Source organism: Sceloporus occidentalis, unplaced genomic scaffold (assembly GCF_023333645.1).
Source record: "Sceloporus occidentalis isolate IW3139 unplaced genomic scaffold, rSceOcc1.0.p SCAF_3, whole genome shotgun sequence".
NCBI lineage: Eukaryota > Metazoa > Chordata > Lepidosauria > Squamata > Phrynosomatidae > Sceloporus > Sceloporus occidentalis.
In genome coordinates this window covers 167,364,028-167,391,340 of record NW_028316983.1, presented here as the reverse complement: position 1 = coordinate 167,391,340, position 27,313 = coordinate 167,364,028, and the positions used below count along the sequence as shown (strand labels likewise).

General features: G+C 39.5%; 1 protein-coding gene across 6 annotated transcripts in view; it reads right to left on the bottom strand.

Annotated features, from left to right (window-relative positions):
- RNF182 (ring finger protein 182) overlaps nt 1–27,313 on the bottom strand; it is a 101,297-nt gene that overhangs the window by 22,968 nt on the left and 51,016 nt on the right. For 3 of the 6 annotated variants that reach the window (XR_016280729.1, XM_089518812.1, XM_089518811.1), the window contains exon 1: nt 18,759–18,928. The exons of 2 other annotated variants lie outside the window; for them this stretch is intronic. The gene's annotated coding sequence lies outside the window, so the exon portion shown is untranslated. Of the gene's footprint in view, nt 1–15,884; nt 15,952–18,758; nt 18,929–27,313 lie in introns of those variants that run through there. One more of the 6 variants, XM_089518813.1, reaches the window with a different exon arrangement.

The window sequence follows — 27,313 nt, the reverse complement described above, 5'->3', positions numbered from 1 at the left end:
AAAGCAATGTTTTTGATGATTGACAGGGACGTCACCGTGAGTTCACAGGGAATGCTTATTGTCGGATTGATTGCTCCCAATGTCCTGAGAATATTTAACACTGGCTAGTTATTATTATTTAAAATGGGACCTATTATTATTTTCAGCCCCCAATGCCCTTAGAGACCCCTTAAGCCTCTGGACCTCAAAAACAAACAAACAAACAAACAAACAAACAACAAAACACCAGCTAAAAAAATTCCAAAACTCACACAACTCCCTCCCCCAAACTGACAAAAAATGTGTCAGCACCCTTTCCCCTCACTATCCCCTAAATCTCCCAAACCCTTAAACTACTAATTTCAGACATATTTCAGCTAACTCACAGAACCAAAACTGATGCAAGGGGCAGCCTGAGGAAGGGTTGCACATGGAGGAAGGACCACTGTCCCCCCAGTGTCGCCTATCCTAATTTATAAATTACATTTATGTCATTTCCCCCTAGAGTCTGAATTGAAGACTGGATGGGTACTTTCATTCAAACAATGGTTTATATCTTCTCTGTCTTGGGGACTTTACCTCTTCCAAACAGGTTCCAACTCAGCTAGCAATTGCAGATACAAATCTTACCAGAGATTTGCTAAAACCTCTTTTCCATTGGAGGATGCTAACCATCTGTCCACTACCTTAAACATATCATTTTATCTCAGCCTGATTCTTCACAACTTGTGCACCAAATGTTTTATCCAGCATATAACTCCTCAAAATATTGCTATTACCAACAATACTACTGTGATCATAAACATCAATCTATCCTTTCAATACATCATCAGCTTTAGTGTCAAAGACCAGTTCTTACCAGTTGAATTTTCCTGCAAAGGCAACAGTTGCTGATAATTTACAGATGGTTTTTGAATTGCTTTGGATCTCTATTTGTGACAGATTACCTATTTTCATGATGGTGGAAATCAGGGTCAGAAAGAAGATGAAACTTTTTCACCTTATTTCTTCTATAGATAGAACAAAAGCCTAATGGGATACCAGCAAGAGTCTTATAAAATGAGAGGAAACACTTCATATTTAAAGATACAACCTTGGATAACTGATACATTACTGAAACATCTTTTCAGGAAAGGAATGAAAAGGCAAAATAAATTACCTCCCACACAGTCACCTTTTCATATCTTATTCTGATCAGGCTCCCAACTTTGTTGTGGGATCCTGTCCTTTTGGTGATGATGTTTTTAAAGTTTATTATTGTTATTTTTAGTTATTTGCATTTTATATGTTGCCCTTGGAAAGGAATATTATTGGGGAAAGCTTGTGTCAAACACCACTCACTCAGCTACAAAATTCACAAGTTCACTTCTTCTACCTTAGATCTGGATAATCTTAGAATAGTCTCATTGAATGTTAAATAATAATAATAATAATAATAATAATAATAGGATTTATTTATATGCCGCCCAATCACTGGGAATCCGGGCGGCTTACAACAGAGGGGATAATAGACGGTTCCCTGCCCTCAGGCTTACAATCTAAAAAGACACAGCACAAAAGGAGAAGGGAATGGTGAGGGGGGAGGGAATCAGGTCCAGCAGTTCTTCTTTCCCTTTGAGGCCTGGACCAAGGCAGATGGACTGGAGGGAGGGCTCTGCTTCTTCAGGCTGGGTTTGCCCAAAAAAATTGCAACCCAATATCACGTTTTTTCAGGAAACTCACAGAAGAAGGACTATCACCCATACTATTTGTAATCTATATCGAACCTCTGGCTGAACTCATCAGATAAAATCCAAATATAACAGGTTCACACATTAACAAGACCGAACACAAAATAATGCTATATACAGATGACATTTTACTAGCAGTACAACACCCTGAAAAATCTTTCCCTGAAATAAAGGACACAATAGACACCTTTGGAAAATACTCTGGCCTTAAGATCAACTACCTAAAATCTAAACTGATGTACAGTCCGCCCTTCCTTTACGCGGGGGATCCGTTCTGAACACATGCCCCCCATGTAAAGGGAATTCTGCCTATTCTTGAGCCCCATTTAAATGAATGGGGCTCATGCACCATTACCTCTTATGGGGCGCGCTGCCCCTTTTCCCAACGCGGCTTTCATTTTACAGTGTCAAAGGAGAACTACCTCACCCCATGACCTTTTATGAAACACTATGCATGGAAAAGGGGTGTGGTCGCAAAGGAGAGACAGCTGTCATTTATAAAAATTTAATACAATCCATTTATGGCAGCAATCAATAAGCCAGGATAATGTGGCGATTCAGACCTGAATTTAGATATCTCTGAAGCCACATGGGAACACATTTAGATCTCACCTACATATCAATCAAGATCAGCATTATCAACTCGCCTACATATCAATCAAGATCAGCATTATCAACTAAAATTAATATATAAATGGTACCTAGCTCCTGTAAGATTATCTCAGATAATAAAGAATGCCTCACCAAAATGGTGGAGAGGCTGTGACACTGCTGGCTCCTTTGAGCACATGTGGCTGAACTGTCCTAAAATCAAACACTTTTGGAATGTTATACTAGCTCAAATTTCTTCTACTGTAAAACAAAATGTAACTTTTTGTCCTGCCCTTTTGTTGTTGCCCATCTGCTGTAAAGAAACCAGTCAGTTAAAATACCGCAAGCTCATCACATTTCTTATTGCAGCAGCTAGGAATGTAATCATGAGAAACTGGGAAACAGGGAATGTACAAACAGCTGACTGGTGGACAAAGGTTTGGGACACTTGGTTAATGGAAAAACTTCCCAACACCTTCAGACTCTGTAATGGAAAAAGAAAACCATACACCTTTTTTGAAGACTGGTCAATTCTTATTGACCACATTAACAACAACTCCCCTGACATTGGACCTCCTGCCCACCAGATTACACTTTGGAGGGACACTAACTCTCAACCTAGCAACCAGCAAAGCTTGAATGATGATTTTAGGATCTTGGTTACTGATACTACCTCTACTCAGATTGTTATTCTGCACAGCTTTTATATGACTCTTTAAGGCCTTTTGTTATTTTTGTATTGTTTTTTATATTATTGTTATAGTCAGAATATTCAATTAAAAATCTGAAGCTACTAAATTAGAAGTTGTAATTAAAATGGAAATAAGGTTGATCTATAAAGAATTTTAGGAATAATAATAGAACCGCCAATATTTTAAACCAGACACGATAGGTGCAATTCCACTATTAAAACAGTCATTTGGTCCAAAATGTTTACTGGACAACAACATGTTTTTTAATTTTTTTTTTATAAATTTTATTTCAACATGATTTACAAAGGCCCTGAACTGTAGAAGGCTCAGCATCTACAGTTACAAAAGAAAGCTGAAGGAAACTGTACAGTTCAGATCTCATTGACTAACAAAACTGGTCCTGGATTTTCTATAAATAGGGCATCAATATGTGATTTTAAAAGATAAAATATGTGTCCAACAAAAATTAAAAGACACTTGGAAGTGCCTTAGGAGAATACTGAAGATTTTAAAAAGAAAGAAAAAGGAACACCAAGCAGACTTCATGCTGAAAAAGAGCCATATTGGAAAGATTGCAAAATGATGTAAAAAGAAATGGTGAGTTATCCAGTTACAACTTCTATGCTAATTGTTTTATTTTTGTTGTTGTTGTTAACTGCCCTCAAGTCGATCTTGACTTATGATAACCCTGTAGATGAGACATCTCCAAGATTCCCTGTCTTCCATTGCTTTATTTAGTTTTGGAAAATGATACCAGTGACCTCCTTAATAGACTCCATCCATCTAGCATGTCGTCTTCCTCTTTCTACTTCCCTCCACCTTTCCTAGCATTATTGTTTCTTCCAATGAGCTGTGCCTTCTCATGATGTGACCAAGTATGACAGTCTCAGTTTAGTCATCTTGGCATCTAGGGAGATTTCATGCTTGACTTGTTCCAGGACCCATTTGTTTAATCCTCAGTGCTCTCCTCCAGGACCACATTTCAAATGAATTGATTTACTTACTATCTTCTTTCTTAACTGTCCAGCTCTCACATCCATACATGGTAATAGGGGATACAATGGCTTCTAACTTTTGTGCTCAGTTGTACATCTTAGCATTTTACGATCTTTTCTAGTTCTTTCATAGCTGCCCTCCCCATTCTTAATCTTCTTCTGATTTCCTGGCTGCACTCTCCGTTCCTATCAATGTTTGAACCCAGGTATGAGAACTATTTTACTATTTCTATTTCTTCATTGTCTAGGATGAATTTGTGTAGATTCGCAGGGATTTTATTATTTTTGTTTTCTTTATGTTCAGCAGTAATCCTGCCTTTGCACTTTCTTCTTTGCTCTTCTTTAGTAGGTGTTCCAGGTCAGGGATATTTTCTGCTAGTATTATGGTGTTGTCTGTGCAACTTAGATTGTTGATATTTCTTCCTCATATTTTCACTCCTCTTTCTTCTGTGTCCAAGGCCTGGTACAGATGGGCATGAAGTGGCATGGCGCTGCCGATTCTAGGGTTCCAAACTGTGCTGCAACTGCACGGTTTGGAACCCTAGAACTTGCCACTGCTGCCATCATGGCAGCCTCCTGTCCATACGTTCTGCATGTAAGTTGAACAGGTAAGGTGATAAGATGCAGCCTTGTCTGACTTCTTTGCCAATTGGGAATCATTCTGTTTCTCAATGTTCTGTCTGACAGTAGCCTGAGTACAGATTCCACATCAGGACTATCAAATGTGTTGGCACTCCCATGTCTTTAAGGGTATTCCGTAGCCTTTTATGCTCTATGCAGTCAAAGATTTTGCTATGTCTATAAAGCACATGCTGATTTTCTTTTGGAATTCCTTGGTGTGCTCCATTAGTCATCATATGTTTGCAATGTGGTCCTCAGTGCCTCAGTTTGTTAATTACTGTAAAAATGTTAGTTCCTACAACAAAATGTGATTGAGGCATGGGTTCCTTCACTTGCGAACTAGGAATGGAATGTCAGATGAGGAATATACTTTTTTTAACACAGACATCTCCCCAAGCAAAATGTATGATAGAAGACACTCTAAGAAGAACTCATTCTGAGAGCAGGGCCAGGGGATGTGGACCCACTGCATGCCATTTGACTGGTAGAAGAGGAATAGGAAACACTTGAAAACAATAGAGAATAATGCCTTTTTGAAAGTCAGCATGGTGTAGTGATTTGAGCATTGGACTATGGGGTTTATCAGACAGGGAGACAAAGAAGGAGAGCAAAGCAGATCGCTCCTGTCCTTATTGTGTGATCCTGCTAAAGACTTACACACACATTGTGCTTATCCTGTAAATGAAGTGCAATTGTTCTGTCACTTTTCAATAACAGAAAATGACAGGACAATTCCACTTCACTGACAGGGATAATGATGGGATAAGCATGCTGTTTTATGATAGCCTTTTGCGCAATCATGGACAATTACAATTCACTGACAGGATAATGACTACATTAGCATGATGTTGTATGATAGTCTTTTATGTGATCAGATGAAAGGACTAGAAAAGGACAGGAAAAGGATGTCCCTTTCTCCTATGACTCGAGCTGGCAGAGGGAAGAACGGCGGAGGGAAGAGGCAGAGGAGGAGGAGGAGACAGCCCCCTGCTATCCACCACAGTAAGAGTGGCAAGGCAGGTTTTGGGTGTCCAGGGCAGCAAAGTCCCATTGTCCCTGCGCCACCATGGAGGACAATGGGACTTGAACATCTGCAGATTTTGGTATCCAAGGGTGGATCCGGAATTGATCCCGTGTGGATACCAAGGGCCGACTGTAACTTGAAAGTGCACAAGCAGCCACTGGTTTTATATGAACAAAATGTGTTGGATTCTCTTCCTCCAACGCAGCATCAAATGGCAGAGGCCAATTGATATTCTAAATCAGTAAAAACAAAACAAAACAAAACAAAAGAACAATAAACTACATTCGAACCTTGATTTACATGGAGGATCTATTCTGGACACATACACCTTTGTGTAAAAGAAATACCACAGGCCCTTAAGTCCTGTTGCTTTCAATAGTAGTGAGCTCCTGTGTGCCACGCAGCTCCATTTATTTAATGGGAGCTCGCCACCTGCATGACGTCAAGTCCACATACTGTATGGCGAGTCTGCGTATGGTGCGGGCATGCTGTATATTGTTTTCTGTAAATGTAGATGACATTTGAGACATAATATCTATCATTCTCCTTCCTACCAGCAATGATCTACAATAATAACCTGATGGAGGATTTGGAGAAGGATCAGACTACACTTCATTGGTGTCAGTGGTCTACCTCACATCGGATGAGGCACAGCAATAGTTTACAATGCATGCAAATGTCAAACAGTGCTAAATTTTGCTCTGAGGTTGTCACTCTGCTTTTTAATATCAATAAGACATTAGAAGGATGTCCTGTTTATTTGACCAGCATCCTGCATTGTTGGATGCACTATAGAAAACAGTGCTCCCTTTCATATTCTGAAGTGAGCTGGCAAGACAGACAAGAGATCAGAGAAGTCTTTTTGAATTCATCAATTGTGGCAGTTCTTTTGGCAGGTTATCAAATCTGAAAGAGTCTGCAATCCAGTATCATCTAAATGAACCATTTAAGTCTTTTATAATAGCATGTATTATATCCCAAAGAGCTCTGTCCCCAAATTTTCTGTTTGGAACTTATAGTTATTTCATTGGTTTGTGGACTCTAAAAGGCATACAACTCATTATTATTATTATTATTATTATTATTATTATATTTATTTGTACCCTGCTTTCCCCTCAGAACTGAGATTCAAAGTGGCTTATCGTCTAAAATCTCATAGTAAATTGCAGCGTATAAGGGTTTATTCAACAATCTTTTATGTAGCTGTATTATAAAGGTGGATACATCAAACCCACTGACTGATACATGTACTTACTTGTCCTGAACACACTACCAAATCCATAGTTTACAGCCGAGCTCTCTGATACAATCACATCTGCTCAGACCCACAGAACAGGATACTAAACTCATGGAACTACAAGTATTTCTCAAGCTACAGTTCCCACCATGTGAAGTAAAAAACAACAACTAACCGACAAGATTTGTACCCAGGACAAATCTACTGCAGGACAGACTGAAGACAGAAAATTACAGAGTTCCACTAGTGGTTGCATAGGAGCTCCCAACTGACACCACTCAGATGTATCACCACTGAACTACCTCCTATTCTGGACAGTAACACTGCCCTCTCAAAGGCTCTTGGTGGCAGGCCTTTACTTGCCTACAGACAAGTAATTCCAATCTCAAACAGTTACTTACTTACAGAGGACACACAACACAGTGGCTACAAGACCCTACCACAAATCCAGATGCCATCTCTGTTCACACATCTACTCAGGAAATGTCGTCACAGGTCCTAATCACACAACCCACAATAACAGAGGCACTTTCACTTGCTCATCCTCTAATGTGATATATCCCATCCTCTGTCAACAATGCCTTTATTTATTTATTTATTTATTTATTTATTTATTTATTTATTTATTTGTATCCCGCTCTTTTCCCAGGACTGAAGGCTGGATCCCTATTCCCCGATCTGCCTTCCGACTGACCAGGAGCACCTCTGTCTTGTCTGGATTAAGTTTTAACTTATTTGCCCTCATCCAGTCCATTACTGAAGAGAGACACTGGTTTAGGGCCAGGACAGCCTCCTTGGATTGAGGTGGGAAGGAGTAGTAGAGTTGAGTGTCATCTGTATATTGATGACACCACACCCCCAAACTCCGGATAACCTCTCCCAGCTGTTTCATGTACATGTTAAACAGCATAGGGAACAACACAGAACCTTGAGGGACCCCACAGGTCAATGGCCAGGAGGTTGAACAGGAGTTCCCCAGTACCTTCTGAGTTCGCCCCTCCAGGAAGGAACGGAGCCACTCTAGAACAGTACCTCCAAGCCCCATCCCAGAGAGGCAGTCTAGAAGGATACCATGATCGATGGTATCAAAAGCCGCAGAGAGGTCCAGGAGAACAAACAGGGACACACTCCCCCTGTCCAGTCCCCTGCACAGGTCATCCACCAAGGCGATAAAGGCTGTCTCTGTTCCATAGCCAGGTCTGAAACCAGATTGAAATGGATCTAGATAATCTGTTTCATCCAGAAATCCCTGGAGTTGGGAAGCCACCACACGTTCCAAAACCTTGCCCAGAAATGGTAGGTTAGACACTGGCCGATAGTTTTTCATTATTGTGGGATCCAAGGATGACTTTTTTAAAAGAGGCCTCACAACAGCCTCCTTTAGGCAGGATGGAATTCTGCCTTGTTGTAAGGAGGCATTGATTACCTTCTTTACCCATTCAGCCAGTCCTCCTCTGGCCTGTTTAACAAGCCACGAAGGACAAGGGTCCAAGATATATGTGGTGGCTTTTACCTCTCTAAGGATCCTGTCCACATCATCAGGCTGCACAAGTTGAAAAGTATCCATTAACACTGGACTGATAGGAGCCAAGGTTACATCCACTGACACTGTATCAACTGTAGCATCCAAGTCGGAGCCGAACTGAGCGACTTTATCTGCAAAATGCCATGCAACTTCTTCACAGCGAGCCTCCGAGTGGTCTGTATCCTCTACCCTTGAGCACTCTACATTGGGCAAACAATCCAGCAGTTCTTGAACAAACAAACAAACAAACTACAAAGGAAGATTGGAAAGTGGAACAGCTGAACTGGAATACCATATATCCACCAACTTCAGTTCCTTAATAGTGGATTGAACAGAGACACTGTCCTCCTGACACACTACAAATATTACAACAGTGTTTAACACCCCAGCCTCATAAGGACACTCTTGGTCAGTCTATCACGTCTTTCTGGTTCCCAGCCTGCATATATCAAATTCCAAAACTCCCTCCATCATTTCCATCCACCCTGGCCTTAGGTTTTACAGTTTGATAATTAACTGAACATAGGACCTTCTTTTGCAGACTGTTTTTTAACCAAAAATACAATTATGAATAAAAGCAAGTCAGAATACAAAAATACAATTATGAATAAAAGCAAATCAGAGAGAAAAACAAAGACAGAAATCAGGAAGTATTGACAAAAGTATTGCTAACCAGTCTCTCTGTTACAGGTAACTACTAGATGGTTAAGGGTGATGTGTATTTTCTTCTGGTGCTGTTGATCTGAATATAAATAAATATGTCACATCTGCCACAATGTGTGAAATTATGCAGCAACCCTGAAATAGTACTGGCCCACAAGGATTGAGAGACATGAAATACATTAACAGGTATATAGGTACATATTAAGTTACAGGTGAATCAGGTGGAAAGTTTCTGAAACTGTCCAATAAACATTTATTTTATGCATTCTCACATAAACGTATCTAAAGCTCCTTCCATCATACAGTTCCTCATGCCTTAACAAACACTGTATATGGAAGTCAATATGTGGAAAACCACATTAGGACCTATAGTGGACAGTATCTATACTTATCTGTTGAAAATGTATTAAAGAGATAACTGATAAAGTGAGGGGAAAGATCTAAAAAGTCTTCTTGCACTCTCTTATTGATAGCCTTTTAACAAGAAGACAGCAGTGACTCACAATCATTGAGATGCAATGGCCTTTTTCTGTGTATGACTGTGCCCCAAAACAAGTCTAAATTTAGAGCCAAAAATGGATTAATGCCTAAATTTAGTCTAAACATGATATGTGTGTGTATATATAAACAGCACGGTTTCAAAAGAAGCAATAAATTTAATTACCTTTCAACATAACACATATTTAAATATTTAGAGTCCAGAAGCAACTCCTTCCTTAGGATTTTTTTTTTTTTACAAAGACTTCTTTTTCTGGCAGGACTCCTGTGCCTTCAATGGGGTGTAACAAACTAATGCAGCTTTTTGTAGCATATAAACAGAATAATAAGGGAAGTTTCACTAATTAAATGTCAACTTGTCACTCAAGTGCTGAAGGTACAAACAGCTCAAAATAAGGTCAAACCTACCTCTACTCAAAGACAGGGCTATCAATACAGCACCTTGTCATGGAACAGCTGATCAGTCTATGCCACCAAATGGCAATGTAATAAGCAGGCTGTAAATGGTGACTAGAGAGTAATAACATGGAAACATGAGCAGCCACATGTCAGGGGAAGGAAGAGGTTTATGACTGCAGTAATGTAAAGTCCTGCTCTCCTCCCACAGTGTTAGGAAAATTGACTTTTGCTCATATCAAGCATAATGCACTGCTGCCACTTCAGTGACTTCAGACTTACAATAATTGGATTTCTATAAAATCTCAACCACAGGATGGTCCTAATACCAGGCAGAGTGAAATGATCACTTAGACAGCAGACTCTGGGTATCAAAAAACGGCAATAGACTTTTGGTTATTTACTGTTTGTTTACAATAATTTACCAGAGATTGGGAGAAATGCTTATGGGATTTTCTGCCTCATGTGTCACAATAATATTGCTGAGCTTGGACACTGTGCAGTTTGAAAAGGATGAGGAGGGTGCCATTTGCTGTGCCACCTCATGTAACAAAATGTTTTGGAGTGACACTTAGTAAATTTATCACATCAAATTCATTCACAATACCAGAGTTCTGAAGACAACACACAGCTCTACAGCACTGCTTTGCTTAGTGCTCACAGATGTTTCTCTTTACATTTGTTACACTAAATACCACATGTTGCCTACAAGGACAATTCACACAATGGCTTTAACTCACTCCCTTCCAAAGAGCTGTCACAGAGCAGTAACAAGAAGCTGTCTGTCTACCCTAGAGGTTTACTCCCCCGTTTTCACAGGATTCAGTTTTTACTTTTTGTCACTGTACATCTGGCAAAGCCTCTGGAAGGAGAATGTAAAGTGTAGACTTCAGATCAGCAGTATGATTCTCTCAGTTGTTTAATTGCTTTGGGGGGTATTCCCCCACTCCTTGAGGGATATGAGTGTTTGGAAAACATACAATATATGGTTGCAGTCCCAGATCTAATGCAATGTAATATGACTGCCCAATTTCAACTAATCGCCCTTTACAGCCTGAAAGGCCGGCCTGGGGGCAGAGTTAGGGCATAGCGTCCTCACGACACATGCCAAAGTCCGCCCCCAGGCGCCCTGAAACCGCTCCAGATGGCACACAACATCATATCACACCTCTGGCACTGCATTCAGATGATGCAGCGCCAAAGAAGTACCATACAGCTGTGCTGCCACACCTATGGTGCCCTTGAAAGGACGGATTGGGGCCGTGGCATGAGGTTTCTGCAACCCTGATCCGGCTAGGAATTGGGGCGGTTTGTTGAGCCCCAATGTGAAACTCAATACATTTTTGGATAGTTCCTCTTGCTGTTGTGTGCCTGACTTATGGCAACCCTTAGGTGATGGGGTTTTCTTGGCAAGATTTGTTCAGAGGGGTTTGCCTTTGCCTTCCTTTGAAGCTGAGAGAATGTTATTTGCCCAAGGTTGCCTAGTGGGTTTCCATGGCTGAGCAGGGATTTGAATGCTGGTCTCCAGAGTTATACTCTGTAACTGTGAGGTCTAGGGGAATATTAATTTAGCTCAATAAATGGGCTGAGTTACAAGCAGCCCTGTGATCTTTCCACCTGTATACCAAGGTATAGAGACAAGGATTACAGAAGCAGAACTCTCTTTATGAACTATATTTAAGGGGAAAATACACACAAATGCGCATGCACACACCCACTCGCACAAGAGCTGAGAAATAAAGAGGTGAGCAATGGAATAGATTTAAAGGCTCCAGTAACTGTGATAATTATCAAAGATGTAGTCGCTCATGGATGGTTGGGCATGGGACTTAGCCGTTGGAAGATTTTGGGGAAACGGCAGCGAGCCAGAACTAGCGGAATTCAGAGTGGCGTGGAGTCAGCCTAAAGTCCAAACTAACCCGGGGGACAAAGGAATTTTGGGATCTTATACTGAGAAAATCTAGCCTGGGCAAAGACCACGTCTTCTACATCAAAGGTCCGAATCTGCATGGGAATGGTCACTCAAGATAGAGGTCTCTGAAGTGGGAATTGTGACTATAAATGGGCATCCTCTGGATTGGGGTGCCAAACATCCTGTTGATTAATTGCCTAGCCTTCCTGATCTGGAAAGTGTTAATTGCCCCCTTATCACAACTCCCAACTGCCTGCGTGATCTGATTTCTGAGGCTCGGGGCTATGTGACCTGACGCTTTGAGGCTTATGGCTGCTATATAGGGTATATTTAGAATCATAGAGGGGTACACACACATGCCACAAAATTGGAAGACTTCTGGTACTCGTTACAAGTCCCAAAACTCAAACCACTATACCACACTGGCTCTGTGTGGGAAAAATACTTCAGAAACCTAGAGTACTTTCATAGAGAGGTAACAGGCCACTGCCCTAAAACACTTGCTAGCACAAACTATACTGCTAAACTAGGACAAAAATAGTTTAACTATTTCTATTTCTATTCTGGTTTTATGTTGTTGCTGGTGTTTCACCAAGACTTTTCTTTTTCAATTCCCATTCCTGTATTCTATATGTGAAAGGATGTGCAACTGCCAACATTGTGCAGAATGAGGTATGCACCTGCCCCAGATGGTTGGGTATAGCAAACAGCCTTTTACTTTTGAAGCTTTCTAGTTTATCTCTGAACTTCCTGGTCCAATTGTACAATCACCTGTGCTGCTTATTGGGTTGGACTGCCCATGCCAAGTAAGTCTATTAAAACTGAATAGCTCAGGTCCTGCCCTAAAAAAAGAGCTTTATTTAAAATCTTTCAGTCCCACTTATTTGCAGTTCAGAGGTGGTTTATATTATTGAGTATCTTTAGCCTTTTCAGACTTGGGCTTCTCCTTTAGGCCAAACAAGCATAAAGGACCCACTGGTGGTCACCTTTTAATTTGCGGGATCAACACTTATTTTTCCCCTTAGATATTTTTGCGATGATGGTGCCACCTCATGTCACTTTAGCAACCCAGTCTTTGACTCAACAATTGCATACACCAAAACATTTGTAAATTGTGTACCTCCTTTTGAAAACTGTATATTGGGTCTGGTATGTCTCACAAAAACTATTTGTATATCACAAAATCATGGATAAAAAGGGGAAAGTGCTTTTTGTCAATATACACCAGCTGCTTTGCAGGTTCCTCTGACCAATAGCGCCAGAGAAAAACAGAAGTACATATCCTAAATTCTCTGGTTGCTGTTTTTTAAAATTAAGTTTATCAGACCAAATTGTTAAATATGCCAGATACTGTATTGACTTGATGTAGGGATTTAATTTTGTGAAATGTGAGAACTGAGATTTCCCCCCAATATGGATCATTTTTTGCAATCAGAATGCCACTGAATTTAAGGCACATTTGGGGTTCAGTAAGGAACAAATAATTTTTGACCTGAAAGGATAACAGAGAAGTGTATTAAGACAGGGACATTTGGGCTGACTATTCTCTGTGCTATTTAAGAAGTACCTTTTAGTTTAGGTGTATACCAATATTTTGTGACTGCTGCATCATTAACTTAATACATGGGGAGAAGCAGATACTCTTTGGAATGGCTTTAATGACCACAGGAGGTTTTCATGAGACATTGACTGCTAGGTCCCATCAGTGTATCATAGCAACAATGAATTCATCATCTCTAGGGGGACACTGACAAGTAGCTATATGTATCTGAAGTCACCACTAGCAGGGACCCAAATCTTCAGGAAGATAATTATACTGTATTTTAACCAGCTGTCTCAGATCTTCCTTACTAACTTTTGAAAGACATGCTTCCTTCCTTCACTCTCATGTCTTGTAAAGTTGATGGGGTCAAGAGGGTTTAGAACAGCATTTTCAAAGAGATAAATTAGATACAGATTTATCATTCCAGTGGACTGTATTGTGTACATCACAATGCACAGTACAGAAACCATGTGCATTTTGCAAGATTTCTCTATTTTAAAAAAATACAGTAGGATTCTGCATAATGGATATACTTCTTGATACTAGCTAGCAATTACGTACTTCACTATACATGCGGATATTACACATAATGTAAAAGGACAGTTATGAGTAACTTATCAATACTTTGTGTATTTGCATATTTTTCTGGGTCCAAACATAGGTAAGCAATCACATAAATGATCCCCGTAAAAGTTTACTTCTGCTTCTTTCCCTGTTGTATTTCACTTTAGCTCTACATTTGAGGCCAAAAAAGCTTTCACAGGTGTTACTCTACAGCAGTGGTTGTCAAACTTTTTACCCTTGTGACCCCCTTTACATGCAGATGTCATCCCCCCCCCCGGCTAAATGGAGTATATGAATAAAAATATTTTGTTTGTTTAATATGGATATTTTCATCCACACATTCATGTATATTCAGAATGGAACATTTTATAAGGAAATGACATTGTTCAAATTAGAACAGTTTTATTTAAATGAATTCAGTACTTAACATATGTGTACATTTTACACACAGTTTCACAGACAGCCATACCACTGCTCACAGATATGTGAACACTCAGTCATGTTCCTTTATTCTTTCTTTCACTCACACACACCTCTCACCTTTCTCTTGCCCTGCAGGGCAGAAAATTTGGGGGGAAGGAGGAGGTGGGGATCAGGGCCTTCAAGTCTTACAGTACTCTCACACATATATTCTGTAGGTGCCTTTATACACTCACTTGAGAATAGTCTCATTACATTTGGTGGGCTTCAGAGTAAGTGATTATGTAAGCACATAATGGGACCATTAATTTCTTAGGAAAACTGAGAGCTTTCTTATGTAACTTTGAAAATAAATTATATGATTTTAAAGCTGAGTTTTTTTAGGCTCACATGCTTTTCTCATTTGTATCATGCACAAGATGAGAAATATGTGTTTGGGGGTGGGAAAAGCATACACTGAACTGATGTTTCACTGCCAGATTATTGAATACAGTTTATTGAACATAATTTTAGAAAAACGTCTAGCAGCATTGTGACCTTTTGTGCTAAGCAACTAACTCAGTGACACAATAGGTGTCAAAGTATAAGAATAGAATAGAATAATAGAATAGAATGGAAGACAAGGATTATTTGAGATCAGCACGGCACCGCATAAAGCCAATTCTGCCAAGAGTGTTTTATTCTCTTACATCTCAGTATTGCAGCACTCATTTCCTATAAAGTTATCAGAAGGACATTGACAATTGTAGAGCAGGATGTACTCATGTATCAACTCTAATAAAGATTCATTCAAAAAGACTGCAATCCCATGCATGCTTACTTTAGATTGAAGTGCCATGGAACCAAAGACTACAGTGCATGCTACACTATGATTTTATACATGAAGGATAAGAAATGTGCAATTCTCCAGGTGTTATTCAGCATCCCTAGGCAGCATAGCCAGTGATGAGGTATGCTGGGAATTGCAGTTGAATACCATCTGAGGGCCATAAAGTTACTGTCCTTGCTATACACTCACTAAATACAATGGGGCTAACTGCTGAATAGGCATGTCTAGAATCGTATTTATCTTATTCCTAATTGCAAAAGTTTACATTGGATTGTCAGCTTTTCAGGAGCTGGGTGGGGTCTTATCAGCTTTATGACAAACAGAAACTCAAAAGATGAAACATTTTTCATAAAATGGTCATAGCTTTTCCATATTATAACTTTTAATTCACTGAATTGTTATGTATCACACTGCTGTAAAAAATAAAAGAATTCTTCCAGAAAAAAAAAATTGGCAACCTGCATTTTCAAACTATGAATATTGTTGGCAGGGACGTAGCCAAGGGGGGGGGGGGGTTCTGGGGGTCCAGACCCCTCCTTCCATTATAAAAATGAATGGTGTGTGCTGCTGTGCCACCGCGCCCAAGCCCCATTATAATGGTGGCACTTAGTCTGGACCCCCCCTTCCTAAAATCCTGGCTACGTCCCTGTTGTTGGTGTACTCACAATTCTGTTTCCTTTGCTGAGCTTTGTCAATAGCAATCCTATTGTCCTCTGCTCTCTTCTCTCATATCTATGACACAAATTGTTGAAGACTTTCAACATTTTTAGCAAAATTTTATTCTGCTCCAATAGAAACTTTCCCTTTTCCTAAATCGTATAGCAGTGAAATACCTCCTAAGTGAAAAGAACAAGACCAAACTACTTAGGATCTCTTCCAGTGAAGTACTCCAGTTCCAAGTACTCTGGGATTTTCAAAGAAGAAAGCAGGAGCAATGTGAGATGTTAATGTTAAGTGTACTATCAGATTAAACGTTAATGTAATGTTTGTTTAACGACATGCTAATTCAGTCATGGTTTGTACTACAAACTTGTACATATTTGTAAGTGCCTTCTTTTTTTGTCACTGAATAGATAACTACTTAGTAAGCTATTTCAATTTTCCGTCAGCAGTTACTTCAAGTTTGTCATAAATTAACAGATGTTTAAGATGAACTCATGCCTTTTAAATTAAGAAGCAAATTAAAAGGCAACCTATTTTTAAACAAAATTTCTAAATGAATTTAAATATATATTTAATCCCAAACACTAATCAGGGTAATAAACAGCACATTTGAACCTTTTTAAAGCATCTTTATGGTTGGGTTTTGTTGTTGTTTTTGACAATTCATTTCCAACCACAATATATTTTGCATAAAGACCAAAGGCAAATCAGATGCAGAAGAAAGGTCCAAAAGGTGTTGGGGTCAATGGGTTGGTCCTCCATTACAGTAAAATGCCAACTTTTGTGACATTAACTTTTAAATATACAGACTAATATATCTCCTCCATCCATTCAAGACACTAGAAAAATGAATCCTCACAACTGCAGATCAGGGAAAGAAATGGAACAAACCCGTAAGTATCAGTTCCCAGTAAGTGTAGCATTACAGTCATTGCTAGGAAAGTAAAATGACCTGTTAGCCTTTTGGAAGAAAGTCATCCTCATCAAGCAAGAGGTTCAGTGCTGAAAATGGATGATTGAAGATGGATCATTTTCACACTTCTAAGAGGCAAGGTCATAAAAAGACACAGGTTCCACATACTGCCATCCTTTTGCTCCATTATTTCCAACAAACCTGGGGGGAAAACCCATCTGATGGCAGCTTGGATCTAAATGAAGTGGCACTTAGAGCAAACCCACTGAAACCAATACAACAATACAAATCCTAACAAAAGTCCAATGTTTGGTCTATCCTAGCTAGCGTGGCATTGGGGTTTGAGAGTTGGACTAGGACTCTGGAGACTTGAGGTTCGATTCCCAGCTCCGCCATGAAACCCACTGGGTGACTTTGGGCAAGTCACACTCTCTCAGCTTCAGAGGAAGGCAGAGGCAGACCTCCTCTGAACAAATCTTGCCAAGGAAACCCCATGATAGGTTCATCTGCCATAAATCAGAAATTACTTGAATTACTTACAAGAAAAAGAACAGCCCAAAACTGTCTCTAGTTTCACATTGGTTGAAATTGGGCAGTCATGTTTATCATACTGGGGCTGATTTCGACATTAAAGAGAGATTAAAGCGCATTTAAAGCATCCTGCAAATGAAGCGGAAATGGTGAGTAATTGCACAAATGCTTATCACACGCAATTGCGCAAATAAAGTGATATTGGAAACGCATTGTTGCTGAGATCTCAAAAATTAAAAAATGCACACCAATGCTTCTTTGTGTCCACTTTAATGGTGGGTTTTGTGCGACATCATGAGAAATCATTGCGTGTAATCGTGTGGTTTTCCCCCGGGATATTCATGGGATAAACTCCCAATCTCCTTCGTGTGATAAATTAGATCTGGGACTGCAAGCATATACATTGTGTATTTTCCAAACTCTCATCTCTATCTAGGAGTGGGGGAACACACACACACACACACACACACACACACACACACACACACACACACAGCAAGCAAAGTGTTGCCAAAAGTACACAACAACAACCACCACCACAACAAGCAAGACTAAAGTCAAACATACATAGCAGAAATAATCCAGTCTGAGGCTGCTTTAACTGTCCTGCCTCAGTGTTTGGGAATTCTAGAAACTGTAGTTGTGTGAGCCTTCTGTCAGAGAGCAGCAGTGCCACAATAAACTACATTTCCCAGTCACAAAGGTGCTACAAGATCTCTCTACATACATTTCCCAGGATTCTCTAGCACTGAGCCAGGGCAATTAAAGTGGTCCCAAACTGGGTTATTTCTGCAATGTGCTTTGGAGCTAAGCCTGGAGCCTATTATTCTATGTTATCAATACATTGTATAAAAGCATATTTATGGCACTGGAGCCAACCTTATTAGAGGGAATGTGAGCTTTGCCATGGCACTTTTTTGATGCACTGAACTACAATCCTCCAGTTCCTTTGGAGTACCCACCCCATAAGCCTCCCAAAAACCTCCAGCTCTTTTCCAGCTAAGGTCCAAAACACACTGCAGGAAATAATCCATCTTGAGAATGCTTTAACTGCCCTGGCTCAATGCTAAGAAATTCTGGGAACTGTAGTTTTGTAGGGCATTTTAGCCTTCTCTGTCAGAGAAGATGCCACAACAAACTCCAACTCCCAGAATCCCATAGCCTTGAGCCAAGACACCTTTAAAGCGGTGCCAAACCGGGTTAATTCTCCAGTGTGGATGCAGCCTCAGTTATCTGGAGAGGATAAGAGATGCTACTTTTATTATTTTTTAAAGCAGGCTGTTGATGTTGTTGTTGTCCAAAGAGCCTCCTCCCCCGCCATGAGGATCCTCCTGGTGCAGTAATAAATCTGACCCGCGTGTCTCGTGTGAGTGTGAATGATGCGTGTCAGGCTGGAAGGATTGCAAGAAGGGCACCTAGTCAGGCACTCTACCTTGTCTGGAGGGCAGGCAGGCAGGCGGGGGTTCCTTCAGGAGACGGTGCCTTCTCTCCTTCTCCTCCTCCTCAGCACCAGCCTTTCTTTTGGTTGCCAAATTGCTGGGGCTCCCAGGCTTTTGTTTCTATTGCCAGCAGAAACTCTGCATCAGCGCCATCCTCCTCCTCCTCCTCCTCCTCCTCGTCCTTGTTGCCATAGGAACGGGCTGGGCCTGCTGCTGAGGAGGAGCCTGGGCCTCCATTGAGGAGTAACCCAGCCTCCTCCTCCTCCTCCTCCTCTTCTGCCTGCCCTCCTCAGCCCTCCAAGTCTTAATGGGCCTCCACAAAAAGTGGTCTCTTCTCCCCACATTAGTTAAGGCAGAGCTTGGTCCTGCACACAACTTAACAGTAGTCAGAGGGCCAGGATTTTTAATTAATTAATTAATTAATTAACTAATTATAAAAACAAACAAACAGTACAAGACAACATCTTTTAATAAATTTCTATTGGTTAAAAACATTCATACTGCAAAAGACATATACCTGACATACCACATAATGTCCCCAACATACAACATAAAACACAACTAATACAGCTACATCCTAAGAAAGTCATATAGTCAACATTACGCATACTGATATACGTTAATACATTTATCATTTTTATATTAAACTACTAATATCTTTCAGGTTTTTTTATTGAATAGTCATATTAAAACATAATACGTTTTATACCTTCAAAACCCTCCATCCACCATCATCATGTTTCTATTGCAATTTCGTATATTTCTATAGAATTATAGGGCCAGAACAGACAGGCCAAAATAAAGGTGCTTCGGGTCTCTTTGGAGGTATGCTGTTTAAATGACACACACATCTTAAGAGGCCAGAAGCTGCGCCAAAGCATGGCTTTGGCGTGGTTTCCGGCCTCTTAGGACGCATGCATCATTCCAGCCTCTTAGGACATATGTATGGGCTCGTTAACACATCAAAATTATATTATTACATTATATTTCTTTGATCTTGTACTAAAACTATAATTGTTACTTAAATAAAATTTCATTGGCATTTCAGTATCCTAATCAATCAAGTCATTTGATCTATCCTTTCTTTTCTTTTCCTTTTCTGATTTATGGCAACCCTAAGGCAACCCTGTCATAGGGTTTTCATGGCAAGTTTCTTCAGATGTTTCTTCATTTTCATCTGAGGCTGAGAGAGTGTGACTTGCCCAAGGTCACCCAGTAGCTTTTTATGCTTGAGCGGGAATTGAACCCTAGTCTTCAGATTCATTGTGCAACCTTCAAACCAACTCTATACCAAGAGATACTGTACTCTTAATAATTTAAGAAAGGGATATGTCTTACTTGTGGAATTTGGTAGGATGCACCAGATGGCAAATTCTTTGCCAGTAATTACCTCAAATTATTTATAGAATCCTATGCTGTAGTACTTAACTGGCCCTTATATTTCCCTGCCCCTTCACAACTAACAACACTATCTAGCAACAGTTTCTGATGGGTAAACACTTTTAATTACATGAGCAAACAAATGGATCAGTTTCCCTTTCTAAGCATTGTTTTTCTTTTCAATCAGGTATTTTCATATATGCATGTATCTTAGGCCTGATCCAGACTGTCGCTTTGCACTGGCCTGGACATGTAGTAGGGTTGCCCAGGGGCAGAGCAACTGCACGCCCCGCAACCCTACTACACGGCGGCGGTGTAACAATGGTGACACCCCATGTACCTGGGCGCTGCCATTGTGATGTAAGCACTGCTCAGCATCTGCATGGTGATGCACGCCACTTACATCACGAGTGCACCAATGGTGCACTTGCAACGTCACTGTGGCGTCACACAAAGAAACTGGAAATTCCGGGTTCTTTTTGCTCTGCAGTGGCGGCACACCATTTGGGGGCTGCACCGTCCCTGAAGAGAAAAAATGGGTGCCAGCAGACTGCCGTTTCTTGGCGGTCTGTCCCGCGCCATAATTTATGAGATCACTCCATATACATTCAGGGAGATTATTATATAGATTATTTAACCCATACTTGTTTTACTGTTCATTTGTGCATGTAGTCAGGGTTTTTGTTGTTGCTGTGTGCATTCGATTCATTTCCACGGCAACCCTAAAGTGAAGCTATCATGGGATTTTCTTAGAAAGATTTGTTCAGAGGGGGTTTGCCTTTGCCTTCCTCTGACACTGAGAGATTATAATTTGCACAAGGTCACCCAGTGGGTTTCTGTGACTGAGTGGGGATTCAAACCCTGATCTGCAGTGTCATAGTCCAATGCCCAAACCATTGCACCATGCTGGCTCCAGAGATCATTATAGGGAAGATAATGCAAGAGTATTGATTATTCTTTTGTCTAGCAATGCAGTACATTATTTTTCTGATCTCAGTGGTCTAGTCAGCAAGTGAGAAAATTGTTTAGTGGCTAGACAACTTTCCCAAGGCCCCTACACTTACATGTTTAAAAATCCAGTCAGTTTTAACCAGGCAGCCCATTGTGCAAAAGACTGTAGGGTTTGGATATGTATCACAGAAAAGGAAAAAATAAGATGTGAGATACCCAGGTTTCTCAGTACAATGATAACATAATGGACACCCTAGGAGCATCGCTGAGCTAACCTACATCAGAATCTTGTCATACCTTGTTACTCATTGAGAGAATAGAACTAAGGGCTCATTCCCATTGCAGTTTGCTCCAGAGCAGGATTCGGGGCAAACAACTTTCGTTCCCATTTGAACCCGCTTCTGATTCTCACTGGATCGATTCCAGGAGGAAAGAAGCGGGGCAAACACAAATAACCTGGGGTTACTTGATACTGGGTTTTTTTGCAGTTCTTTTCACAGGAATCGATCCTGAAGCGAGCCAAATAGGTGGGAACGAATGGCAGAGGGGAGGGACGAATGGCAGAGGGGTGTTTACCATCCCTCCTCAGTTTATGACAGATCTCCTCCCTGTCACTGCTGCCTTTGTACTTGTTTTTTTTAATTAAACTGAGTGCATATTCAATTGATTGCTTTTGCAACTACTTTCAAAGGCATGTAGTTGCTAAAGCAATCAAGCGCATATGTGCTCAGTTTAATTTTAAAAAAATGTCCTCTGTTTCTCCCTTCCCAGGATGCCCCAGCAGTCCCGTTTCTGTCCCTCCCTGCTACCAGAAGTCCCCCATTTCTCTCTTCTTCCCAGACCTTCTTCCCCCTCCTCCATCCCCAACTTGGGGGCTTCTTCCTCTCTCCCACCCTCCTCCAGTCCTGCCGCCAAATGATTGACACCTGGAGCACAAATGGGAACAAGAATTATGTAAAAAAAAACCAACCTGCACTTACTCTGGAGTAAGGTAAATCTTGTTTGTAGTGGGGACGAGGGACCTTTTGCGATCGAATTCTGACGCACAGCCAAGCCGGATCAGAAATCGAGTCATTCCTCCAATGGGAATAAGCCCTAAGAGTTCAGTAAATCTGGGTTGTAAGAGTGCTATCTTGCACACATGATGCAAATATGATGTGAAATGCAGCTTGATATTGGCCTTAAGCAGATGCATAAAATGCCCACATTTACAGTCAGTCCTCCACATTTGTGGCTTTGACTTGCGGATTTGATTATTCATAGATTTGATTTATATATTATCTCTAGGAGTCTGTAGGTCCTCAAGTGTGACTCTGACATCAACGTCTGCCAAAAGTCACACTGGAGGACCCAAAGATTCTTAGAGAGAACACTTCTCTAAGCATTTGTAGGCCCTCCAGTGCATTTTCATGGTCAAGTTCTGGCAGATCTGACAGGACCCCCGTGAAAGTGGGAAAACTACACACACAAAATTACCTGAGAGAACCCTTCTCTAGGAATCAAGTGTTCTCTCAGGTTAAAAAAAAGTTTTATTTGTGGTTTTCCCACTTTCATGGGGTTCCTGTGCCCCTAACCCCAGTGAATGTGGAGGGTCCACTGTATTTGTACTTTACCATAAGTCTGAGGACTGAACCATTATACAGAAATCAACTTCAGGAGAATGTTTAAACTGTTTCTGGTGTGTTAACAAGTGGCTTTACAAATGAAAATAATTAATTACAAAACGAACTCTATTATTTAGAAATGACACATGGCTTAGGCAGTGAAAAGTGGAACAGAAGGAAACAAGATGAACTTGGTAAAAGATAACTAAGTAAATCAAGGAAATGGTCTTATTTAAAAATGTATTTTTATTCAAAAGAGTGATACACAGGGGCACTGGCATTTGATTTAGCTCTCACTTACTATTTCTTTATCTATAAAGAAGTAAGTAAAGATACATGGGTGATACAGTCAAAGGTACTCATGCATAAAGCATATGCTCACACCTCATTCTATCCTCCTGAGGCCAGAACGTTTGAATAACCGAGAAGAAAACTTCAAGAATAATCTATAGCATCTTTTCATTGATGAGTTTCTCCCTATCCATCTTTTTACCTTCCTTCCTTTCTTTCGCCAGTGTGTGTGTGAATAATTGCCATGCCTTCTTCAGTTTTCCCCACACAACCGTGGTGTTTAATTATGGCAGCAACATATGAGAACCCAGTCTACCTCTTTTTCTTCCTTTCACCTTCCCTTTCAAATATGAGTTGATAATAATCCTTTGAGGAAGATTGATACATCTTTCTCTCTTCTGTTTCCTTTGCTTTTATTGATGAACTGCTCTCCCAGCATTGTACAGATCAGAATGGGAAGAAAATGAACACCCACAACACAACTCTCAGGCTGCTTTATAAATCTTAGCTGCTGTCACTGAGCTCAGTTGCTGGTGAAGACTGTTAAATAGGAGTTTTTAAAGTCACAATGGAGTGATTGAATCAATGCCAAAAGCTGCTCGTGGGCTTCAAATTTTCATTTTTCATTTGTTTGTGTATTAAATCATTTTAAAATCATCCTTCATAATTCCAAAAGCAGGGCAGAATACAAATATAATTAAAACAATAAAATCACCAGGAAAAATGCCTTAATAAAATGAAAGGCAGCAGATACCACAGAATAGGCAGAATCAACCAATTGAAGTGAGCGAACAAAACAAGGCCTGAGTTGGCAACTACACAATTCCATTGTTGCTGCAGTCATGGGAAGATTATTCCATAGTTGGGATGCTACAACTAAGAAGGCTGTAGAAAAAGAACCCGAGCTAACAAGGTCAAGTTATGAGCAGGGATTGGCATTGCCACTCCTATGGATATTTTGGGTCCCAAACTGTTTAGGGCTTCAAAGTCAAGTTACCATGACTTTGAAATGGGCTCAAAAGCAAATAAGCAACTAGTACTGCTGCTTCAGAGCTGGTATAATATGATTCCAGTTCGCTGTACTAGTTACTATTCTGGCTGCTGTTTTTTTTGTACTGTTGAAATTTCTGTGTCATTTTCAATTATAGCCTTATCTACAACACATTACCATAACCCAGTTTGAAATTTATCAGAGCATGAATCACTATGGTTGGACTATTCTTGTCTAGAAATAGCATCTGTTGGCCAGTCTGCCAAAGCTGGTAAAAGGCAATACTGTTTATTGAGACCACTTAATATGAATGTGCTGGATCAAAGCATACCTACAAACTATGCACCTGCTGTTTCAGTGGAAGTGCTATCTCCATTTAGGGGCCAGTCACACTTATGTTTTTTGCACTGAGAGATTCGCATTTGTGAATTGATTCAAAATTGATTCACCATTCCCACTATGTTTTAAGGCAGCAAATCTCTCCGTAGCATTTAAATCCAGTCTGAAGTTCCCATTCGTCACAATTTTGGATCAAAATGGAGGTGCCTCCTTTTCTGAACAGTTGCTGCGCGATCCAAATCAATCTGATAGATTACTCACACTATCAGAGATGCAGATCGTTGTGGTTCTTTAAAAAACACACACTAAGGGATCCAGTGCCAACTGCACTGGTTTAAATGGTCTTTTCAGTTGCTCCCCCATAAATTGCACCGAGTACAATCGGTGCAAATCTGAACAACAGGGAAATAACCCAGTTTCCAAACCAGGATATTTTGTATGGGCCTTAGTAAAGATGCCATTTCCCAATTATGAGAAGTACCTACACATAGGGCCTCTTTCTTGTCAGGATTCAACTTCAGTTTATTAGCCTTTAACCAACACAAACCTGAGTCCAGACACCAGTAGGGTACCTGCAAAAGTTCTCGCGACAAGGCATATCAGAGTTTGTGCCACCAGCACATATATGTAGGGTTGCCATAAGTGAGGACCTCTAAACCGGGACAAATGTAGGACAAATGTAGGGCAACATTTTCAAATGTAGGACACATTTTTATAAAAATGGAGGACACGCAAAAAATTGAAGTTTTTTTTTAAAAAATGTTAATATAAATGCATGTTTTTAGACATGATCAAAATGGAGGACATTTTGGCATTATTCTTAGACAGATGGCAGAAATGTACTTGCCCTCGGGTTCAACTGTACTTCTCAGAAGTGTGTACTTGGGCAAGGGACTGTGGTTTTTCTTCACTGCGCATGAGTTTGTAAAAATCACAGCAAGTTACATTGGCCGTGCCTCAGAGGCTTGTTGATATCAATATCACCACCACCACCATCATCATCATCACCAGTATAATTGTCCAGGAAAGGCAGACTTGTTAGCGTTCAAAGCGCCATAAATACACAGAAAATGCACTTGCATATATTTAATAATAAAAAATAATGGGGGGAAAATAAAAAACAAGGCAGGGGTGTATATATTTGATAATAAAAATTAATGTAATAAAATAAAAAACAAGGAATAATAAAAATTAATGAAATAAAATAAAAACAAGCAATAATAAAAATTAATGAAATAAAATAAAAACAAGCAATAATAAAAATTAATGAAATAAAATAAAAACAAGCAATAATAAAAATTAATGAAATAAAATAAAAACAAGCAATAATAAAAATTAATGAAACAAAATAAAACAAGCAATAATAAAAATTAATGAAACAAAATAAAAACAAGCAATAATAAAAATTAATGAAATAAAATAAAACAAGCAATAATAAAAATTAATGAAACAAAATAAAAACAAGCAATAATAAAAATTAATGTAATAAAATAAAAAACAAGCAATAATAAAAATTAATGAAATAAAATAAAACAAGCAATAATAAAAATTAATGAAATAAAATAAAACAAGCAATAATAAAAATTAATGAAACAAAATAAAAACAAGCGATAATAAAAATTAATGAAATAAAATAAAAACAAGCAATAATAAAAATTAATGAAATAAAATAAAAACAAGCAATAATAAAAATTAATGAAATAAAATAAAAACAAGCAATAATAAAAATTAATGAAATAAAATAAAAACAAGCAATAATAAAAATTAATGAAATAAAATAAAACAAGCAATAATAAAAATTAATGAAACAAAATAAAAACAAGCAATAATAAAAATTAATGAAACAAAATAAAAACAAGCAATAATAAAAATTAATGAAATAAAATAAAAACAAGCAATAATAAAAATTAATGAAATAAAATAAAAACAAGCAATAATAAAAATTAATGAAACAAAATAAAAACAAGCAATAATAAAAATTAATGTAATAAAATAAAAAACAAGCAATAATAAAAATTAATGAAATAAAATAAAACAAGCAATAATAAAAATTAATGAAATAAAATAAAAACAAGCAATAATAAAAATTAATGAAACAAAATAAAAACAAGCAATAATAAAAATTAATGTAATAAAATAAAAAACAAGCAATAATAAAAATTAATGAAATAAAATAAAACAAGCAATAATAAAAATTAATGAAATAAAATAAAAACAAGCAATAATAAAAATTAATGAAACAAAATAAAAACAAGCAATAATAAAAATTAATGAAATAAAATAAAAACAAGCAATAATAAAAATTAATGAAACAAAATAAAAACAAGCAATAATAAAAATTAATGAAACAAAATAAAAACAAGCAATAATAAAAATTAATGAAATAAAAAAAATAAAAAGCAATAATAAAAATTAAAAAAATTAAATAAAATAAGTATTTTACATTTTAAAAAATAATTTAAAAAACCCCAAAATACCAAGGCAGACCTAATGGCCACTGACTCAGCTTTCCTCTTCCTCCTCCTCCTCCTTCTGTGGCCCAATTCTGCCCTGGCCTTCAGGCACCCTTCCTCTGGCTCCTTCCTCCTCCTCCTCCTTCACTTCCTCCTCTCCCCCCTCCTCCTCCTTAGGATGGCTGGTGCGGGAGGAAGGGGAGTGGGGCAGGCACGCGCGCGCGAGGGAATGGGGAAGGCGCGCGCGCGCTGCCACTGGCCCCTACTGAGGCCTGGGCAGCGCGCAAGCCCTCCCAGTGGCAGCAGCGCTTCTGCCGCCGGCCCGTCGAGGAAGAGGGGGAACCAGGGCAGGCGCGCGCGGGGGGGAGGGAAGTGAGGCAGAGGCGCGCGCGCACGGGGAGGGAAGTGGGGAAGGCGCGCGCACTGCCCCTGCCCCTGCTAAGGCCTGGGCGGCGCGCAAGCCCTCCCAGTGGGGGCGTGGGGGCAGCGGCGCTTCTGCCGACCGCCGAGGAAGAGGAGGAAGGCGGAGCCGGAGGAGG